The sequence below is a fragment of the Scatophagus argus genome, chromosome 1, assembly GCF_020382885.2.
Source record: "Scatophagus argus isolate fScaArg1 chromosome 1, fScaArg1.pri, whole genome shotgun sequence".
NCBI classification, from domain to species: Eukaryota; Metazoa; Chordata; class Actinopteri; family Scatophagidae; genus Scatophagus; species Scatophagus argus.
In genome coordinates this window covers 24,340,206-24,363,727 of record NC_058493.1, presented here as the reverse complement: position 1 = coordinate 24,363,727, position 23,522 = coordinate 24,340,206, and the positions used below count along the sequence as shown (strand labels likewise).

At 41.7% G+C, this 23,522-nt stretch overlaps 1 long non-coding RNA gene across 1 annotated transcript; it reads right to left on the bottom strand.

Annotated features, from left to right (window-relative positions):
* Window positions 1-7,757: 7,757 nt before the first annotated feature.
* Window positions 7,758-12,834, bottom strand: LOC124061688. Its single transcript, XR_006843796.1, has 3 exons — window positions 11,990-12,834; window positions 10,540-10,648; window positions 7,758-10,229 (listed from the first exon to the last, which is right to left on the bottom strand). It is a non-coding gene; the product is annotated as an uncharacterized LOC124061688 (long non-coding RNA).
* Window positions 12,835-23,522: the final 10,688 nt, after the last annotated feature.

Genomic DNA, 23,522 nt, shown 5'->3' with positions numbered 1-23,522 from the left:
TTACAAATGATGGGGTTTGTGGGCTAACTTCTGTAAGGGGATGCTTGATGTGAAAAAGCTTGCCATCACTGCAGTACAGTGTGGTGCACTCAGTGTCACCTGCTGTTGGAAAATTGATAAGGTTTGTCACACTGAACCAGTCCCACTGACTTCACCTCTGTAAATAAAGCATTTGGATTTGACAGTTAAAGACATGATAAACAACATCACAAATGCGAGACTATAGTATACGCATCGTGACAATGCAGCTTTAAACAACACGGTTAAACTTCATACCTTTTTCACGTAAGACATTTTGACATGTGACAGTAAGTGTAGACAGTACAATGAGTGATGGCTTAATTCCATTCAGCTGGTTCAGTTTCAGTGTCCTGGAATTGTGCATCACTGGCTCACTGTCATGCTGTCATGGCTTACTGGGACACTTGAATAGAACAGAGCCATCATTAATGTTAATGAGTATTTTCCTGCTATGACAAGTCAGAACGTGAGCTGTGAAAAAGGCCTGGCAATAGTTGTCATACTGAGTCAGTATAAAAGAAAATGGCATTAATTAACTTGTTTGATGTGAAATGGCTTATTATTACTATTATTATTTCTATTTTACTCATGGTTTTTGTTTTTGTTTGTTTTTAGTGCCATGATTTTAGTATGATATCATCTTAAGGTGCTGCTGATGACAACTAACCTGTCACAGTGCAGTGAATGGCTGGTGTGAATCTGGGCGACATATGGAGTCCACTGGAGGTGCACTTCAGGTTCCCATTGAACAGGTGGAAATGCCCCCCACCCCCCCGGGCATCCAAAGAGTGGACAGCCACAATGACCAGAGGAGCCCCAGTTGGCACGTTTCCATCCCTCAGTCCTGCAAGCAGACGATGTGCCAGGGAGATGGTATGCCGCATGCCAAGGCACAGAGCCATGGCTCTGACAGCTATGCCAGGTGGGAAGGGGAGGGGGGCCGGGGAGAGGGGCCTGGGCCCTCAGAGAGTCAGTGGTGTGTGTCTGTTCTATTACAGGACACAATTGTATGGGAAACAATCACACAACAGACGGACGGACAACTCGAACGCACAAAGCAGCAGTGATAACTGGAACGAAGCCCTCTGTGAAAATGGTGCTCATAGAACAGACAGCTGGTTCCCATGCCTTCGTGAAAACAGGCGTCTCGAGATTTTATTCGAAGGGAAAGACGCTGTAGAGTCCCCATCTCATCACGAAGAACACAAAACTATTTTTGTGTTGAATAAGTGCTCGGTCATCATAATTAATGATCTCCAAACTTTAAGACGCAGCACCATCAAGCACTTTACTTTGCAGCTCAACGCATTACACGACACAGATGAGCATCCTGTGATGACTCTCATTCATCAATCAGTCAGCATTGCTGAGGGCTCGGCACTCATCAGCATGCCTCAGGACGATGAATCATTATGAGTATTGAGAGGGAAAAGGAAGGTCAAGCGCAGAGCAAAATGAAGTCGCAGGAGCCTCGCGCTGTTCTGACATCTCAGCAGCTATCAGTCAAGAGCCCGAGCCATTCAGCGATCACAAATCACAAATCTGTCGCCTGTGTCAACCTCAATCATTTGTTAAGTATGGCTGCAAATTGGTTTATTTAAGAGAGATTCATACCCTCTGATGCAATCACATGCTAATTAAGGGTACTGTCAAAAGTCCAGTGCTTGATAGTGGTATGGTGCCCCCTGTTGACTCATCATCTCTGCACAAATGGCTTTGCTTCCATAGTGATTTCTTTAGCTGAAAATATTTGAATTATTGCCCTACTGTGCTAAGATTATTACGCAAAGTGTTACAGATACACTGTTTTGCATTTAATAATAACAAGAGGAAACATTTCATAAGGTTAAAAAGTGCTTCAGAGTAAAATGCAAAAAAGAATGAGAAAAAAATTACGCAACAATTTGAAATTTTCCATCTGTTAAGAGAAAGTCATCAGATAAAAATTATTGTTGAAGAGGGATTTGAAAGGGTACGTTGACTTTCACATGAGTGACCCTGAGCAGGACACTGTAAAAGTTATTTTCTATCGTATGGGCTGCCTGTTTACCACAATTATTTACATGCATGTGCTTTAAGTGCTTTATGTTGTTAAGGTGCTTTATAGTGAGACAGGCTCTGCTACTGAGGATAAATCCAAGAAACAACCAGAACTGCAGGGAATAAGCACATCACAGATTTAATGAAAGACCAAACAGTCTGTAAAATCTTGCAAAAACCAGAAAAGGCCAGCAAGAATTTATGTGATGGTGATAATAGATCTCTACATCTAGAAATGACAGACCTAATCTTGGTTAAATGTCTCAGATGAATGAAACAAGACTGCACCAGACATTTTGAAATAATAATTAAAAAAAATGATGTCGTTTATGTCGGCTTGTCGTTTGATATTGTGAGATAAGGTTCCCATCCTGGTCTTAATTACTTAAAAGTATTCAGACCAGGATGGGTAATTATCGTGTACTGAATGGTATACACAGAACACAGTTTAACATTGAACACTAGTAGTCTGTTTCAGCCACAACAATGGGAGCAATTTTCGACCAAAGAAGACAACTGCAGCTGCTTGCTTCCACTGTGGCCAGATTACCTTATGGAGAAGAAATTAACATGCGGAGGATTACTACAAAAGCTCTTGTTAAAAGAAACAAGCAAACGAGAAATATGTGATGTGACGGCGACATGGGCGGAGGGAAGTTGTCATGATTTACATGCACGTTTTTCAAAGAATGTTGTTCACTTTGGTGGATTATGAGGGTTACTTTTAAAAATAGAAACGCGCTGATGCTTCTTTAATCTATGTATGAACATCATACTGGCCATCAGCATTAATCCCAGAGCAGCAATACATGTGCTTCAAGTTAAAACCCAACAGCTTGAAGCCGTAGAGCCATCAGTGGTTGCCGTCCAACAGCAGAGAGATGCTGAGAGTAAAGGGAGAAAGATAAAATGAGAGTGAGCCAGAGCTGAGCCAGTGGAGCTGTTCATCTTCCAGACAGAAGTGGAAGGGGAAATGTGCTCCTCTCCACTAAAGACAGCCATGATGATCAATGGGACTCAGTGAGACCAGTTGAATATCTTGTCATTGCGTGAACAGAGGGTGTGCAGCTAGTGTGCCAGTTTCATATGACAGTAGTCTGCAGATGAGTTAATGATATGGTATTATGATATTAAAACTCACTTTGGGAAGCTGTACAGTCAGTGTCTGAACAAGTGAGCCTCATTCTAGGTTACCAAAAATTTTGTACTGACAAAATTTTGTATTAACCTGCATGTGCTTTAATTCATTTTTGATTTGGCACTCATATCTACTCACATCATCTGGAAACATTTTTCATGCTGTGCCCCAATTTCTGACTGCATATGCGATGCTTTAAAGCAAATTGTCATAACATACAATTTTTGCAGTTGCTGTTTAAGAAAATTATGCTCTTTAATGTTGTGTGCTAACAGGAAATGATGCAGTATGTGCACTGACAGAACTGGATTGCAGCTGTCAATGTAATCTCACAAGGAGAACACAAAATGTTTTCAAACGATTTAATGCTTTGTGTTTGCTTGCCGCCCGCCCCGCCCGGATCGCCTTCGAGCTGTCTCACTGCCATCCACAATTTGTTTTCATGCTATAAGGTTTTATTGTCCTTTGTCTGCACCATGGAAAAATAATGTCCTTCACCAGCACACTCAAACTTCTTGTGCTTCTTTTTATTAGCCGTACAAACTCTTTTAGCTGGTATGCTTAATTTTGTTTATATGTTTAGAATTTAGGGGCAGAAATGGAATATAATAACTTTTTGAAACTCCAGAAGAAGCGAATCCTCTTTCGTGGAGTCTTCCACATTTCACCGCTGTGTTCCTACAGTGGCCCAGAGTGGACAAACCAAACACTGACTCTTTCTGTTTCATCGGCATATTTTTTTGAACTAAAGTATGTTAGCATATGCCGTTGGGTGGGAGGCAGTGATGGCAAAGATTCTAGGGTTTATGATTTGCACATTGCACACTACAGCAGAGTTGGTCAAGTGAGGGTGAAAAACTGTCCTCTAAACAGGATGTTGACATGAATCATATTTGCGAGTAGAACGGTTAGAATTACACAAACTGCACATGAAAATAACACAATATTAGCTGTCTAGTGTCATGGCCAGTCTGAGCACAGCCGCCTCCATGTTTGTGGCACTTCTTTCCTAGTCTGGTTCCTTTTGTCCCTCCCCTCCCCACGAGGAACATGAGAGACCGCTATTCCCATGTGGTTTTCCTCTCAGTTTTTTTCCTCCATTGTCTGCTGTTTTTGAATGCTTCTTTCCTTCTGTCTGCATCCTTATTCTGTCTCTCCCCTCTCTTTTTGCACTAGACTCTCCTGCCTCATCCTCCATGACACCTCCTTCCTATCATCTGCACACCATCATCATCATCAACATCATTATCTTCTGGTTCCCCAGACTCCCTTCCCACCTGCTGCATCCTGGAGGCTCCTTGTGTCCTCGTATCTCGGTGTACTGCTCTCCACTGTGTCTCATGGGCCGGCAGCTTAGTCTGTCCTTCTGCGAGGCTCTTTGCCTGCCTCCCTCTGCGGATACAGCAGGCACTGACCAATCACTGCCAGGGAGGAGAAGGGCCTTTTAATTAAACACAGTTGCAGTAATTTTCCCTCTCATCCTTTATTAATTCAAGAAACACCGTGAAACAGCAAAAGAATGCAGAGAAAAACACAAAGAAAACACAAGCAAAGAGCTAAAAGTGCTGGTGAGCTTCACAAGAAAAGAAAAGAAAAGATCTTACATCTAATTATAAAAAGACTTCTATGCAAATCATAACAAAAGCTTTCATTGATAGATAACATTACCTAAGATTAGTTATCTAAGAAAATTTCTTAGATAACATCAGCAGAGCAAAGCCGTCTCTCTAACTGGTAAATCACAATGTCCTGTGAATGCAACACAGACACAGGTGAGAAGCTACTGACTTGGTCTTATTACTTACAGCTGTGATACTTAATTTCTCTGACTATACCAATGATCAGGAAATACACACATTCCACATCTTATTGACTTCTTAAGAACAGTGCCATGAATATATAAAACTGAGTGAACTGAAACATTTTACAGTTAACGTTTGTGCATTTAACTCAAAAGGCTTTAGAACTATGAATATCACAAAGTCCCACTTCTCTGAATGAAAAGAGCATGCTTGGTCAAACTGAACAGATGAGCATCATCATCTGTGAGCACCAAACAGAAAAACCAGTGGTGCTCCAAACAGAAAGCATATGGAAACATTTGGTGGATGTTTAGTATAACACACAACACATGACCAGAAACATGTCAGCTTGTTTTCACTAACTAGATACCCATGGACCCAATGTCTGATTGCCTTGCAGGTGAAACCACTTCTTATGTGGCGCAGAAAGCCATCTGGCACAAGATACGCCACAGTTTGGATGAAATAAACCAGAGCGCATTTTTGTGACCTTGTGCAGTGAACTAAAAAAAAAAAACAAACATAGAAAAAAAAGAAGAACAAATACAGTGAACTTATGAGTATCAGAGGTGGGATTTTTTTTTTCCGTTCGCTTGTTCTTTAGGAAAAAAGCTTCAAGGATGTCACATGAAATGAAAATTGAAAATTGAAGCCGCGGCGGGCCAAACGCTTGACCAAGCAAGATCTCGTCTCTCAACTTCTCATCGACCATCTGGACGTAACTCAAGACGAGGCGCAGAGCCAAATTTAAACAATCCCTCCTCTGGGCTGTTGGGCTGACTGATGAGGTGCTACGCGTCGGCCCTGACCCCGCTCAGCTCTCTGCTTTTTTCCAATAACATGCACTCATAGTGGCATGTCCGTGCTGCCAGAGAACACTGCCGCTGATATAACTGTCTCCATTACACAACGTGTCACTGCGGCTGTGTGTGAGCGCTCTCATACGTGGAGCAGGGAGGGAGTTATGGCGCATTCCACAGTGAGGCCCTTCGTATAGAAGCCACAGGGCCCACAATAAAACTCAGCGGTTGTAAAACATGACATTTGACAGTAGCAGAGTAACCTGAGAGATTTGACTCCGGATCTCGTGAACGACATAGCTGGAAGTAATGGCTGTGCACTAATGAACGCCGGTGTTTATTTTAGATGTTAGAAGTGGTAAAATAAACACTTTACCAACGTCCCTCATGGTTACTTTATATCTTGAACAACTTTTCTTTATGGTTCTCAGAACGGTAAAAGCAACATGCTGAGGGGCTGGGAAAGCTGTTGTATTTCAGGAATGACCACAGCCTCTCTGGTGAATTTGTCACAATGACTTCCTTTCCCAAGCCCACACTGCTGACCTGTACTTCTCCCTGCACCTCTGTTTGCCGTGACCTTGAAGAAAGCTCACCTAAATCTGCCTTAAATTACCCGCTATGACTGACTGTGAGCCACACAACCCCCTTCTTCCTCTGCTTCCAAACCCCAATTCCTCAAAAAGCCTGAATATGAGTGAAGAGGTGGCAGCTCCAGCTCAGATATCCCTCTCAATATTTCAAGCTTTCAAACACCGCCAGGCAGCCTTTCTCCTGGTTGTAACGCTCCCTGTCCTTGCTTCAGCCTGAAGGACTGCCTCCTCCTATACGGATTAACACAGCCATTTTATTCAGGGGAATCAGCCTGGTGCAGGCGCTCGACTGATCCAATAATCTCCACGTCAGATGGATTACCTGGCTCTTAATCAATGATACGATTGACACATCCACATCAGAAATACAGTTCCTATAAGCAGTGGTGGCGAGTGCTTTAAACTGATAAAAGAGTTTCGCAGTCAAGCACATTTGAGTGAGTCTTTCTTTTGCTTTCTCCGGTAAAAGAGTCAAGGATAAAATGAAAAAAACTGCTCTGTACTGAACGGCGCTTTTCTGATTTCGTTGTTCATCCATTTAAAGCCATTTAAGTTTGAGAGCACAAAACTTAAACAGGCTCATTAGGGGCACATTATAACTCCATCCATCATTCATGTGAAGAGCTTCATATCACCTAATTTCTGGCAGGTTATTTTTGGATCCCCCCTCCCCACCATGTGTGCTTTTTTTCTGCCCTCACGCCTCCATGCTGCCATAATGACAGCAACCTGTGGAGCCGAGCAAGCTGCAGATACGTTTCCGACGATTTGCTCGCTGGCACCGGTGGAGGCTTCTTTGTGATAGGCAGAAAATGATTAATGAGGAGCCTAAATGCAGCACAGGAAATTCTCCAAAAATGTCCATTTTTTTTTACAGCTTGCAGCATTTCAAGAAGCTGACAGAAATGAAGAGGACCAAGAACGATGCCCTGAGGGACTCCCCACTGCTCTTTGCAACAGAGCTGCCTCTCTCTTTGAGCCTGACAGGAAACAGGTGGCTGGTTCTAATAGATGGATGTCTTCCTACACAACTAAACACTAATGTAAGATGCATTTGGCCCACTCGTGTTAACAGCAGTGAGCTCCTCACTGCATCAACACCCCTCTGTGACTCTATTAGTTCTGTCATCGCTCATCAGATAATTACCACGCCTATACATCTTCACTGGTTTTATTCACGCAGCTTCCTCTGACAATTGTTTTTTAATAAAAGGATCACCTGCTGAAGACAGTTTTCAGATTCCAAATTGCTTATCGTCTTTTCGCCTGTTTGATCAATAAGGGAGCACAATTAGTAATCCATATTTTTTGTCACATTATTGTTCTATTACTTCATGCAGCTATATTTTTTACACATATAATACATGTTTATACGCATGTTATATACATGTATATCACACAATATTATATATTTTATATCATATTAATATATTACTAGTATCTAACTTTACTGTATCACTTTATGAGAAAATTTTGAAAACCATTTTATGCACCATCCATAATGTTTTATCGGTAACAATTTACTTTAACACCCACCCCCATTTGGCATTCATATGCAGAATATTAACAACAAATAACTAATTATATCACACTATTTCAAACGTTGTAGCCTATGTAGTTATAAGCAGCTATAAGGACATTTGAAGTGTTTTGTGAGGCAACTGAAACCAGTTTATGAACAGATAATTAATTATTTGCAATATGTGTAAAATATGCCAACGTATTATATAAAGTCTGATCATATATCATTAAATAGCTGCCAGACAGATTTGTCTTCTCCAAGTGACACTATTCACTTACTCATAAATTTGTAAAAATATGCTTATGCCCGTGTCTGCATAAAGCTACATTTTAGTGTGTTTGTATACTGTATACAAATACTAAACAATGGTGGTTAAAGTAAAGTTTACTTCAAAGTTTGCATATCCACTAGCATTTACCAAATCCAGGTTTGTTTCCAGTTCTTTCCTCCTTCTTTCTTTGTTTTAACCTCCACTCCTTTTCCTCAGTGTTGCTATGCAGTACACACCCTCTCACACACACACACACACACACACACACACAAAACGTACCTGCTGGTCTCAGATTACAAAGCCTTCGCCCTGGTGAGGGAAATGCCCCTCAGGAAAGCTGTATGGGAGGTAGTGTTGCTGGCTGCCTCTCCAGACCTTCTCACTCGTCTATATGGGCTGTAACGAGCTGCAGTGAGGGCAGCGATAGTTAATAAAAATGTGAAGCACATGGGAATGGGCATTGTGCTCTGTTCCCATTTCGACTTTGTTGAGGTTTTGGGTTTAACATGTGGGAAAAAGATGTGTTTGTAGTGATTGCTGGACTCTTAAATAAAATAAAGCTGCGTTGCATGGCTTTCTATGGCAACAAACTACATTTTCAAATCTCTGTTTTATCTTCTCCTTTTCTGTTTCATCCTTTAAGTCCACCTCTTACGGCTCACAGCATCTTCTTTCTAATCTAGAAAATGTCTCCATATCATTAAGAAGTTTCATGCTCACTGTTGTGTCTACAAGCTGTATTTACTGTCAATAGATGACTTCATAGAAACAGACTTACATTTCTTGCCTTGTTAATGTGCAAATAACTGTAATAGACCTCAAGAAAAACAGGTAAATTAGCGTATATATGTGTGTGTGCATGTACATAAGGGCGGAGAGGTGAGTTGAGATAAAGAGCCGCAGACAGAAGGAGAAAAATGTGACCCTTGTGGCTTTGACCTCCTTTCATCGTGATTACCACACACCATCAATCACTACGTACCAACCAGCATCCTGATGACTAAACAGTGTTTGCCTACTGATGAAAGGTGCACAGCAAAGAGGGAGGAGGGAAAACAGTGGTGACACAAATAATACAAAGGAGAAATATATGTTATTACATTGGACAGTGTGACCTTTTCTCTCATCTAAGGTGTTTTTAATCAAGCACGTTTGTACTGACATGTTTGTATGTTTAGATTTTTTAAAGACACGAGACAAACATGTTTCATTGTCCAACAGCACAACATTTCTGTATTCCTAAAACTGCCTCAGGGATGAAAGGCCTAACAATAATCAATCACAGCTTGTGGGATATAAACATATGTGCCTATAATTTAGTCACCGGAGTAAATCAGAGATACGTTTCCAGATAAACAGGATGAAAGAGCGATTTGGACATCTGTGACCAGCCAAACAGATTCTGAGCGTTGCTTGATATATGGCAGGATGTTTGCAAGGTTTTGCCATGAACCATACAACATGAGAAACAGATTGTTTCATATAATCAAAACCATTCAGCGCTCAGGGTATACATTATTCTCTGGTGGATACATTTAGCTGGGTTATTCACAATCACGCCATGGCTGGGTCAGCCATGTTGCTCCATGTTGCGCAATGTTTACAAGTAAAGAGGAAGGAGATTGAAAAACACGTTCAGCTGATGTGTGCTGAGGAAACTGAGATGTTGAGAGGCTTGCTGTGTTGACAGCGCGTTCCCTTAACACTTGATACCAAACGCCCTGGCAATAATTTGCAAGCTGACTGACTGCACCGGCAGTTTTCTATGCACGACCGCTGACAGCACTGGCAGGCAGGATGGGAAAGCAAAGGCTCGTCAGCAGGGAGGAGGAGATGTGTGCAGCCCCCTGTGTGGCGCTTCGCTGCTTGGGGTTTAATACCTGTTGAGTGGACAGAGATTTAGTGAGCTTCGACGCCGCAATCCCAGCTTACTGTTGTACAGGTGCATCTCTCCTCTCAGGTTAAACTCGCCTCAGGGCAGCTGGCAACGCTAAGTGAAGGAGCTTCATCCGGCTGGAGTCTGCTGGGGAATCGGGTTGACACTGTGACAAAGCAAAGGGCAGCTAATGTTTTACACCTGTCTCATATTTGCACATATTCTTGCAAATCTGAACTGCATGTTGTTCACACTGCCAGAGAGCTTTTAATCTCGGGAAAACAGAATAATTATTTCATGAGTTTGACATGACAGTCGTTCTAAAATATTCCACTAATATTGACGGTTCAGTCGTGTGCCTGAGGTCGTCACCAACTCGTTTACAGTGTACATTAGCTGATATGGAAAGGCCAAATCACACAGTGAACAGCTTGAAAACAGAAAGTGGAAAAAAAAGTGCATCAAAGTAGACGTACCTCTGCTCTGGCGTCGAGAGGCCGGCAGGTACACACAGTATTCATATTGTGTTCACGCACATTTTGCCATTCGAGCTGCATCTGTGTTCGTTGTGTTGGTGGCTGCAGCCTTGGAAATGAAAAAAGATTATGTTAATATCAAGACTACTGAATAACTCACGGTCACAAGAAAACAAAACTCGTCATCTCGAGGTTGTCCCCACATAATTGTTGCCACGTAAGAAAATAGTTATTCAGTGATTACAAAAAACAGAAAACAGAACTGCACCCCTCTTGCTCCACTGTTTCAAGAATAAGGCTGCAAACCTTATTTTTTTTCTTATTGTCAACAAATCCATGAAAAGCTCGAAGTCTCCACATCTCCAGCGTCTCGGCGCCTCTGTGCCAAAAGCCAATTTTGATCCTGCCAAACTAAAAAAAAACTGCAGGTAAATATCCAAACTTATTTTCAAAAAGGCCTAAATAATAATCCAAAACAGGTGGACACTGTAGTTTCAGTGCACACATTACTCAAAAAGGGTTAAATAATGTTTTCTATGGGGACTATTTATTGCTGTGGATTGATACAGATTCATGTTCTAATGAGGATTTATGGCACCACAATGATGTACTGCATGTTAGACTGACACATAATGAACCGCAGTGAGCGAGTTCGTGTTAACTAAAGAACACGTCGAACAGCGTGGCTCACTGATGTGTTTTCGGTTTGTGTGTAACGATGGACGTCCGTGGCACAGAGCAATAATCAGGCTAGTTGGATCAGTTCGTTGCTGGTTTTGTTTTTTGTTTATTTTCCGATTTGGTTTGTTAAAAATAAGAAAAATACGGACAGACTTATCATGTAAAATATACTAAAATGTTTCCTCAAGGTAGCAGACATTTTCACTTGTTGATGTGTTACCCGTAACATTTTCGATGGCGTCGCTCTACTCAGGTGTCTCAGTAAGCCGTGACGACGTGACAGAAAGCCTGCATGCACAATACCAGGACCACCAAATTAAAGCAGATTAATGGAATTAATGGAATTCATTGTTTACACCTGTGCTTTTACACCTGTGCTTGTCCAAATGTGCTGCGCAGGAAAACAAACTTTTCATCTGAAAGTTAAAAAAAATCATTTTCCAGCTCATTCATTCACTAATTGTGGCTGTGTTAATGAAGCAATAACTTGCCTTACCTGTCACTCACCTTATCACTTCACCTAATGAAAACACCACGTGCTGCTAGTATTACATCTGAGTATAACATCTATTCTTTTATGTTTGAAGAGAGAAGCTCTCGTTCTTAGATGCAAAGGAACCCACATCCACTACTGCTCATAAAGGCTGTAAATATTTCAAGGGCTCAGGATCAAATTCCAAATTAGTTGCCATGGGCGTTATGTTTTATGAAAATAGCTTCACGAACTTTTCTATAATTTACAGCTCTCTAAGGGCTTCTTTGGACTTACCTGTGCTCCAGCTTTGCCCTGGACAGCAGTGGGGAAAAAAAACGAGACTTACTCTGCAACACCCTGCAAAGTAATGGAAACACGGTTTTAACTACTGACATCATTACAGCAAACAAGCCTGAGCTGGTCATCTGTTTGGGCCCGGAGCTCCGAGTCATGGACTGTGGAAGAGAAATCCTTTGTTAGTGGCTACACCTGTTAAAGTGATAACAGAGGAAAAGAGATGTGAGCTTTGCAAAGTCAGGCAGAATATCGATTTTTGGTTTGTTTGGGTTTTTTTGTGCTCTGTTTGATGATGCGCTGAGCTTCTGTAATCTTTGCAGGCTTCTCATCCTGAAGGTAAACACATTAATAATGTGCATCATATCTAAGGTGGAACGAAAGACTTTGAGGGAGTCCGTGACTCTTTGGCTCACTTGACCTCCCTCTTCTCTCCGATGTGACCTCTCGCTGCCCTCCACCTTTCAGCGTAGCTTCCTGACTAATGTTTACACCACGTCTCCGAGACTCTAATGAAAGGCAGCTTTCAAGGCAGACCTACATTTCCTTCATCAATACAGCGCAAGCCGAGATCCACACTCAGAACACGTGAGAGTCCCTGGCAGTTTGTCCTTTTGAGAAATTCCTCCATTTTTCGTACGGCAATGTTGTGTCAAGTTTGCACGTGGGTTTATCAGGTTATTGAGATCAGGTGTCGTAAGTAACAAGGTTTTTATCTGATATCACTGTGTTGGTGTTGCTCCTACAACACGCTAATCAGTGTGGCTGCAGGATTATCATTACAATTGACTGATAAGGAACACACGGTGAGCAGGCTGCGGTTGATGAATCCATCAAGCACAAGACCTTCATCCCACACGCTGATTCATTTTTTTCATTTTCTGTTTTCTGTTGCAGTTTGGTTCAGTTTGGGCAACAAAACAACTTTAACTATGTGTTAGAAAGCCCCGAGTGGCAAAGCTGCAACATCAGAAAAAGAAGGTGAGTGGTCGCTTGCAGTGATGGTGCTGAAGCAACATTAATTATAACTTTGCAGGAAAAACACCAACCCATCTAACAATATCAGATTGTGCAAGTATGTAAACAACATGTTGAGAAAAGAAACCAAAACAACATTTGGCATTTTAAAGGAATAGTTTGGAATCATTTGCTTTCTTACCAGTCTGCGGTGCAGTTAACAGCGAGCAGGAGCCAGCAGCCACTTAGCTTAGCATACAGTGGAAATACAGTGGAAGCAGCCAGCCTGGCTTTGTCCAGCGATAACAAAATGTGCCTCCCAGCTTTATGCAAATGTGGTTTAAAACAAAACTGTACAGAAACAAGTTCTCATTCTTAATAGATGGAGAACTGATGGTTGCATTAATTTAATTTTCCATCATGAAACCAAAAAAAATAAAATAAAAAAAATCTTTTTGCCTTTTGGTTCCTTCTCAAAGGAGGACACAGTACATGTAATTCACAGAGTGGATACCTTTGCCACTGCAGAAAAAATAAAGACGCAATTTAATTTCAGCTGGACTTTAAGAGAATAATACACTGAGACGTCTTTGTTGCATTCCATACCAATAATAATGTGGACGATCTATAACAAGGCCAGACATGACTGCCATTTCCATTTCACTTTCATGAATTAATTTTAAGGCACTGGGAGATATGGAATATTGGACAGAGCTTCATAAGGCTGGCAACAGAGACACAGTAGAACATACAAAATGGAATAAGTCGGCGGTGGCTTCACCCAGAGATAAAGGCCTCCTGTGTGAGAACTATAGCACAGTCGATAAACCAAATTTCTCAATTCAGGGGACTCGCAGTCATTCTGTGCTTTTAATTAATGTCCCGATAACGTTTCAGTAATTATTATTCATATGCGGTGCCAGTACAATTACATGCAAGAAGAGTGTTTAAAGCTACAAAAATACATTTTTTAGAGTAACAAATGGGAATAATGAAGAAGTTTGTTTTATTTATGTAAATGTGAGTGTGTGTGTGTGTGAGTGTGTGTGAGAGAGAGATTGTCAGAGTGTGTGGCAGCATACTGGGGTTCACCCAAGATGCTGTGTGTGTGCTGTAGCGGACATGATGTGTAACAGGTGTGAGGCGGTGAGGAGGGGAGACGTCCACAGCTGCCCCCGTGGACACCAGTCATGTCCTCCCCCATCTGCCCCCACTCCGGCCCCTAAAAGCCTGGCTCAAGTGTGTGCATGCCAGCTATATTTATGTGTGTGTGTGTGTGTGTGTGTGTGTGTGTAGCAGCCGTTGAATCCCTGCTTACTGCAGCCAAGTGTCATCACCTTTCCATCCAGCATCCCGCAGCCCCTCCCTCCTGTTCAGCTTTAATACCCTGCAGGTACCCGTGGATCCTGGACACATGTGGCTTTGGCCATGTGTCCATTTAACAATGAATTATCATGCTTCGCTTCGGCCTGCAGCAATCCAACCTTCACGTCGATCATTACGTCTGGGGGAAATTTAAATTACGTTTCTCAAATCGAATGCTACTTTCAGAGTGTAAATTAAAATCACTGGAAGGGAGAAATGATGAAATTAAAAGAACGCTGTTGCATCGGATTCCTTTTTGTACGTGTGATGTGCTTGACTTTCATGATGGCTCATTAATTCTCTTTGCCTGTTGCAGAAATGTGGGATTAAGTTCATTATCTCAGATTCACATGTAACCCGACAGTGAGTTTTTCAGTAAATGAAGGCCATACTTGTGTAAGACGGGGTTTTTTTGGAGGTTTGTAACTCTTGCCTTACTTGTCAGGTCGTTAAGCTATCGAAGGGCTGTGGGTGAAGTCACAGCACGGAGACGACCTCGGCGTACCAACACACAACACTGCCCACCGAAGAGAGAGAATCCCCCTCATATCACTCCGCCAATTTTAACCATACCTGCATGTAAAGTGCGCAATATTACATAGTTCCCATTGAGACTTAAACAGCAAAATACCACAGGTTTAAATGTAATAACAGTTAACTATGTAGACTCAAAATACTAAACAATGAAAAATAAGACAAAGTACTGAGTATGTCCTCACAAAAATAAATCTCATCTTACACTTTATTAGCCACACGAGCGGCACAGCTCTGTCTGTATATATACTGTATGTACTGTATATAGTACCAGTGTTACCATATAGTGTTAGTGTACTTTGTGTGCAGCACTCAGTGCATGTTAGCCTGGTGACATTAGCATGGCTGCAGGCTCTCGCTCAGTTAATGGATGCCTTGCGGTTTTTCCTTCCGTTTTACTTTGCAGGCCACATATCCCTGATGCTATCAAACATGTGAATCTTGTGTTTTGCAGAACCCCAAACATATGGCAACAGGATGTATGGCAAGCTATAAAAATCGGATTCTCTTCATCTCTGCTGGCGACAAGAGGCGGCAACACAACTGTAAAATCCTTAGAAAAGTGAATTCAAAAAGTGCGTACTAACAAGACAAATAGACATACGCTTTACATACGCTTACGTACTTTAATGCAACTACAGAACCTCCGTCGGCATGTACCCAGAAGACACCAATTAGGCCAATGTGCAACAAAGGAAAGAGAGCAAAGACGGGGTGATGTGCCAATGTGATCCAGTCCATGTGTATTTGTGACTGCATGTTAAAGCAGAAGGTTTCAAACTGTGAGGTAGAGGCAAAAAAAATACTACAATATGTGTGAAAACTCAGTCAAATCTCAACTCTCTTTTTATGTTTAGGTGTTCAGTTTTTCCTGGAGGGGGATCCCACAGTGTCGGACTTCGAAAGCTGCCTTATTAGAGGATGCATTGCCTTTATTCCTGTTCAATCAGGGTTGCTGTTCAGCCATATTAGATGAAGGGTAAGACTAGTGCGATTAAGGCGTTAATGATAACAGAAACTGTGTCAGATTGTATATGCAAAACAGGAGCTGTTATAATAACCATAATGTTTTAATCATCCCGGATCATTAAAAAAACATTTTAAAGCAACACATGCAAAAACACACAGTGAGACGAGTGTGATGCGGATGCTTAGCAGCGTCCGAACGGCTCTGAGATTATTATCATTCACGAGTGATCCTCTTACATTTCCAGCATGTTGATTCAGTTTGCAGGTAAGCACCGTCTCATGACAGGCTTATTTTTTCTTCTTAATTCAGAATTTCTGCATTTAAAACATTTTTCTTTTTGCATATTCAGTGTTTTGACATCTGGCCCCAATTACATGAAAATATATACAAACGTCTGAGCTGCAACTCAGTATTTTGCTTTTCCCCCATTTTAGTTTTTCTTTTGTTAGGATATGAAACATCACATCAGTGAGCTTTCATTTGTGAGTCTTCTACTGTTTTGCCAGGAGAATATTGTGCTTTCCTTCCTTCAGGGCATCCTGATGTCTGACAAGATTTTGACTGACAGTTTAACCAGATAATTATATCCCAAATAGAAATCCATTAAAACCCGGTGACAGATTAGTAAAGGAGGTTACTTGTCCATGGCAACACAATACCCCCCCCAGGTAATCCTAAAATGGGATGTCATGAAGAGAAAATTAATCCGCAAAACTTCCTGCTGAACCATTACTGTCAAAAGGGTGACTGTGATTTAGAGGTGACCTGCAACACAATGCAAAGGACTAACAGGACTAACCGACCTGTGAGCTTTCATGTGTAGGATTCCAGTCATGTTTTGAAAAGAGAGCTGCTTGTCGATTACTTTTCTTGTCAGCTTGACCCGCAGAAATAACAACCGGCGGTCAAATGAAAGGTCCAGCCCCGAAGGAGATGCTGTCTGCTGATTTATTGTTTGTTTGTATGATTGAAATATCAAGTTCAGTGACATGCAGTAATACAACTAAATGGAACATATGCAGAGAGTAAAAAAGGTTTTTAGGTTGTCCTCACAATGCGAATCAGTATTCATAAAATCAGACAAACGTTCAACGGTCTAAGAAGGTGGAGAAAAAAAAACGCCACAAAAAAACAAACTGAATGCAAAAGGTTTCTTGCTTGGGATTAGTTAACAAGTTCAAAATGTCCAAAACAAATCCATCCATCCACATAAATAATCCTTCTTGGTAAGAGTTTGGGGTTTCGCAGCGCATCATGTGATCACAACACTCACAGTTCGAATCTGACCTTTTTAAGCACGTCTTCCTCTTACAAGATAACATACAAAAATAATGTTATCTGACTCTGTCAATGGAGAGTAACCTCACCAGCAGAATAAAAGCAGCATCTGTGGTTTGTTCTGCTTATAGCAACCTGTGTTTACGTTTTTATGACAGGAAAGCTACTGCAGTCATGTGAACAATCTATTTCTGATTTTTTTTTTTTTTGGTCTATTTTTGTTAATCTTATGCCTCGCGTTAACCAAACCTGAACCACAGAAGGAGTCGATTTCAAGATGGACCTCTGCAATGTTTTTAATATCTAAATGCATGACAGGAGAATGAAGCCCTTTAGAGGGCAGAATGAAACTCTGAAAAATGACAGAAGGAAAGTTAAAACATAGCAGATACATGAGATATTTACAGACAGTAACAACTGCAAGTATAAGACGCTTGAGTAATTTCAAAGGTGACAGAAAATATCTTCAACACTGAGCACATTCAGCTAAAACATTTAAACATTTGTCCCACTCTGTGTTTACATTTTTTCAGACAGTAAACTTAAACCACCGCGTGAAGCTCCACAGACAACAGCAATCAAACCTCTGGCAGGTTTTTAATGTAAATACTGCGAGGTAATGCGTCGAGACTAAACACGCTGGATACGAGAAACCGTTACCAGATCTGAATGGACTCCTTGCACAACCTGTTCTTTCATGTACACACACACACGCCAGGCTCGGGCCCTCATTTGTCATGACTTAAACATGGTTCCACTCACTGAGGTGATGTGCAGCACAGGAGCCTGGAAAGCACCAGTTCATTACAGGCCCACCAGGTTCACTGCATTTTGATGGATTTCCCCAGGACTGTGCACATGGTCTCCACTGTGCATCAGGTAATTGCTGTTAGTCTAAGTGCACTACCACCAGTCCCCGGACTAAAACCCTGATGGTACATTGTCTTTCCTCCACGTTATGTGTGTGTGTGTGTGTACGTGAGAAAGACGAGGGGAAGAAGAGAAATGAAGATGGAGATAAAGCGTGTTTGCGTGTGTGTCTGTGTGCTCGTAGGCCCGTGCATTTAAAAGGCAGCGCGAGATTGGCTTTGTGATAATGATGTATGAAACATAAAACCGAGGTCATCTGTTCCAATAAAGCCTGCAGTCTCTCAGCCTCCGCCTTGCATGCAGATGAACCAATATAAAGGGCGCGCTAGGTTTCACAGGTTATGCTCTCATTTCTCTGCTACACAAGCTACTGAGGGGTTAGTTTACTGTCTGTCTCTCACATCGAGATAACAGAGAAAAAGGAGACGGCAGACGCTGAGGGGAGGAGCACAAAGCAAATCTGAAGAAAACAGAAAAGAAAACACAGAGAAACCTGGAGTCTCTCTGTGTGTTAGGGTTAGGGTTTTTAGTTAGTCGGAGGTGAAACGGGATGTGGAATATATCTGAAGGACTGTCCAGCTCTAAGTGTCACTGAGCAGGGTGGGGAGGTGGTGGAGGGTAGGTGGGGGTGGGGGTGGGGTGCCGGATTAGAAGGAGATGAGACGAAAAGTGCTGCATTGGTCTCTCTTCCCAGACAGCTCATCTCTGCTAGCTGCTGGAGGCTGGCAGAGAGAAAATACACACCGGGGGGTCTGGCTTTAGAAAGTTGCTGCAGCAGTTCTGCTGAAATATCTGACCTCAGTACTGAGCTCGTTTTTGGATGCTCACACTTGCTTGTTTACGCCGGTAAAGAACAGTTTTACCACGAATTTCAAGACCGATAATATGAGGAGTTATGAAGAACAGTGACATTTTAAACCTGCATTAATTAGTATTTGGGCATTTGGTGATAATGGAAACAAGCTACAAGCGCAGCCGGATGAGAAACCTTGGAAAGGGAAATTTAATTCCGGCAGGACTACGTTCAGGAAGGACATTTCTTCTCAGGAAACTGTGTTTTTGCACCACACAGAGGTGGCACAGAGGTGTTTGGGGTAGATAGTGGGCATAAAAAGTGCAGGACTTTGACACTGGAGACCACTGGTTTGCATCCTGAATCCCTCAATATTTATGCCACCAAAGCAATTTGGTTAAGGTCAGTTAGAGATCATAGTTCAATTCAAAAGTTTACAAACAAGTTGTGGTTCAAATCCCTGTTTACTTTTTCAGTATCTCACCAATACCACATCATCTTTCCCCAAACATAACCAATCCAGAATGAAATCCAAACAGGCCGTCCTCTCCCTTTGAGCAGATGTTTTATTGCAAGAGCAAATGTTGTGGAAAAACAAATGAAATACATCGCAGCATTTGGCAGATAAGTTCAGTATCACCTTGACATTAATTAGCAACTTCTTCCCATCACACTGATAGAAACACAATCTGTGCGGCTTTATGTTTCCTTCACAACATATTAGAGGAGGAATCAGAAGTATAACAGTGTCATTTCAGAGAGACGGGGTTGCAAACAGCAGATATGGACGTCGTGTTTCTGCTCACCCAGTGAATGCAAGCCCAATATTCACCCTCTTTTAGCTTTGTTTTGGTGTCTATCATCTCCCGAGAAAAATATGTGAGTCTCACTTCTGCTGCTAAATGTTTCGCTGTGTTCTCCAGCTGAGCGGGTAGTTGCTTGCTGCCCCTAAACGACGCTGTAGGAAAACATGGCAAGTGAACCAAAACAGTGAAGTTGTGGCTTGGAAAACCAAAGCAAAGAGTTCACTTTAGTTGTTTAAAATGATATGATTACGGCAGTTTTAAGCCTACATGTATTTTCTACACAACTGACACTTGTGTTGCTTATTTTCTCACACTTTAGCTGCTTACTTATGTGAAACCTCATCTGTAGCTTTATCATTTTTTGACATAATTACTCGTTTTTAATGTATTTCCAATTGAAGTTCATTTTTATGAGTAGCTGAACACTGACAAAAAAGAAGAAAAAAACTACACATTAAGATGTAAAATGGCATTGTACCGTATCAGATGCTGAGGATGAAATGGGTAAAATATAATTACAAAAAAATGCATCCTGTTCCAGTTCAATTTTGGCAATGTATGTTCAGAGAACCAGCTGGGGGTGGGTTGTCAGCCAATATTTACCAAGCTCTAATAAGGAGCAAATGAGGTGTGTAGATGAAATAATAGCTTAGAGGATTTTTCAATTCCTTTGAATATACTTGACTAGATAAGCAAATTAAGAAAATTGAGAGTATTCTTTCAAATGGACCCTTTTCCCTTTCATCTATTGATTCCAATCCTCTAGACAAACAGCCCCTGGCCAATGAATAAACAGTGGACCACTGTAGTTCTTAGAAACAGTTTCAGATCAAGAGGCCTAATTCAAGTAAAATCCTTTCTGAGGGATCGATTCCGTGAAGAAGCATAATGCTATGCTTGGTTGTTTGGCTTGTCTCGAGAAAGCAATTCCAGCACCATCGGCGGCATTTGTTACTGGGTTGTCTCAAAAAAACCTCGCTGCGAGAAGTTATTGTGCTGCTATGCCATAGTGGAGAGGCATTTAAAACAATGAAACGGCAGCTTAGGGGGCAATTAAACCCAGGTCAGGGCTGATTTATGACCCATTTGAACGACATGACAAACTCAATCGTTGGCGCACATGGGTATGTCTGCATGCACATGCACACACCAGCACAGAGAGGTTATCGTTGACATTTCCACACTCGCAACATGTTTACCGAGAGTATTTATTCCAACAGGAGAGCTGCATGTAAGAGCTGGCTGCTAGAGGAAACTGTTGTTAAAGCACAGGTCCACATTGTTATACGACCTTCACCTGCCTGTATAAACACAAATTGTATTTGGTTGCTGTAATTGTTCCTCCTGACCATGCTGGCCATGATGAGATCCCCTCTGAAGCAAGTTTCAGTTTCAGTGTATGTTTAAGTTCTGCTGAAGTGAGTACGAGGCTTCAGCACTCAAAATCAGTAAATATTGTTTTACTATCAGCCAAAACTCTGCAGGGAGGCAGAGACACTATCTGCTTCCTGTGTCCTGTGGCTCAGGAATAAGTCTGGTGACACCGCTGTGTATTATTTGGTATATGGGCAGCAGTTTGGTATATACAGGAAGTATCTGAGCAGTAGCTAGCAGAAGTAGCTGAGCTGAGTCATATTGACGTCACAAGTTTGTACGTTTGAAAAACGTGTGTCAGTCGGTCGACACCCAAACTGCTTCAAACTGTACTCGAGTGAGTTTTTAAGAGTTGTAATGCTTCGTTTTCGATAACTGGAAGCTATTTTGATAAATCATAAAAGCTGCGTAGGCGGGAGAAAGCCAGAGGTTTTGTCAGTGTTGGAACCTGAGTCCTGAAGCAGTACGTCTGCAGTGTCTGTACAAAGGATTGGTTTGTTCACTTTTTGCCAGCAATACCAGACTCTCATATTAACTTCAACTGAACTTAAAAGATTTGCAGAACCCCCCCCCCCATCTCTTACAAAAGTAAGGTGTCAAGAAAAGGTTTCTTTACGGCCAGAGTGAAGAAGATTATTAGTGATGAAAAACAGTGGTCACGTCAAAATAGTTTCTTGTAAACTTTACACAGAAAGCTAACACAACTGTCACAATAAGCATCCAAAAAGGGACTCTAATGTGTCACATCACTGGAACATGATGTCAGCCAGCGATTGATCCCAGCAAAGGAAACAGCCTGACCCAGCCTGACAAGACTTTTTCAATTATTCACTGGCCCTCGCCCTTGGCCCGAGGCTGTTCAACTCTTTTACTGTTGCTCTCTCTATACTTCATCACTTGCTGTATTTCATGAATAAAAAAACCGCGGGGGATGGCTCGATTCGAATTCATTTCACGAGCTGTAAAACTTCCCCGTTGCCCCTCTCTCTCCTGATCAAAGTAGATCGGTTCAGGTTTCACTACTGCTCCTGATCCAACCTTGCGCAAACAAATTCTGTGATCATATTTCACAGAATGACAAAGACCCACTAAAATCTAAACTACAAAAACTGTTCACGTGTGGGGTATCGTATCATCAGAGTGACTGTGCCTCAGTTTGTTGGGTTTGAAGCCACTATGTGTGCAGTGAGAAGAGGCCCAATTTCCTACCAGCCCGAGGTGGATCAGGATAATTCAGCCCGGGGAATCTAACGTCAGTGCAGCCCAAACTCCACATTCACAACAGACCACATACTGTGAGCGTTTTATTGAAATAGTTTGTCTATTCACTGTTTCTTGAGTGTTTTCAGTTTTAGTAGTTAGTCAGTTGCACTTCAATAATTAAAGCAACATGAATAAATACTCATGTAAATTTTTGTGCACTTTTGGTTTGTTGTGCACCTTTTCACGGGGTCCATCTGCTTCTTTCCCACATAGCGTAGTTAAATATTTAAAACGCGGAATCAACTTGTGAAAAGCGGTTGGGCTATGACGGGATGAGGGCGGCCTTGCTCGTATGTTTATCGCTCTTGAAAATGTCTGTAATTTTACAGTGTTTAGCTGTACTTTCCTCCAGGGCTTTTCTCCTTTTAATGCGAAGCCTCTCAGCTCTACCTTTTCTCTTTCTCGTTCTCTCTATTGTGCTGTCCACACACGCACACACACACACACACACACACACACACACACACACTCCATGCACTGACTGAACTTGGTGTTCATGTGTGCATGAGACTGCAGCTCTGAGGGGCTGTAGACGTCCTCTGTTGTTTTCTCTTTGATTTACTCATTTCATTTAGTATTTTTAGCCTGAAACTGCATTCCAATCAGCTTGCGAGGCCACTGGGAATTTTCCTCCAATGCCCCCGTATGCCAGTCCAGGTCAACATCGACAACCATCCCCTGAACTTAACCACCTGCTTGTTATTGTAACAGTGATGACGAAGCTTCCATAACTTTTACCCACAATGTTTCCCTCGTCTTAAGCAAGTACTCATTTCTACCCAAACCGGGTCATTGTCATGCCTAAAGCTAACCAAACCTAAACCACAGTGTTGTCACATCATAACTGTGGAAGGCACAGACAGACATGTTGTTTTCTTCTTATATGTTCTTCTATTTATTTATTTTTTTTAAAAGGGCGATTATGTACGATGCTGTTTAATTTGGAGGACTTGTTGGCTAAACTCCATCACTTTGACCCCACCTGTTTTGAATATCACAGCAAAATTACTTACGATGTCAGTTTCTGATAAATAAGTGACCTTCACTGATTGTTGTACAATTATCTGCTTAACCCTTATAAACTGGTCCAAATGACCATTTGTTACCATCAGTATAACACAAAACTGTAATAAAAAATGTTACAATTGTGAGTCTGCTCTGTCTCAGTTCTTCTAACATTTGCTAACATTCATTCAAGCTATTTCACACTTCGTCCATTTATTTTTCATATAGTTTCAAAGTTTGGTGTTGAAGAAACTGACTGGCCTGCTCAGAGCCCTGACCTCAACTCCATCACATATTAAGGACAAACTGTACAGGTGG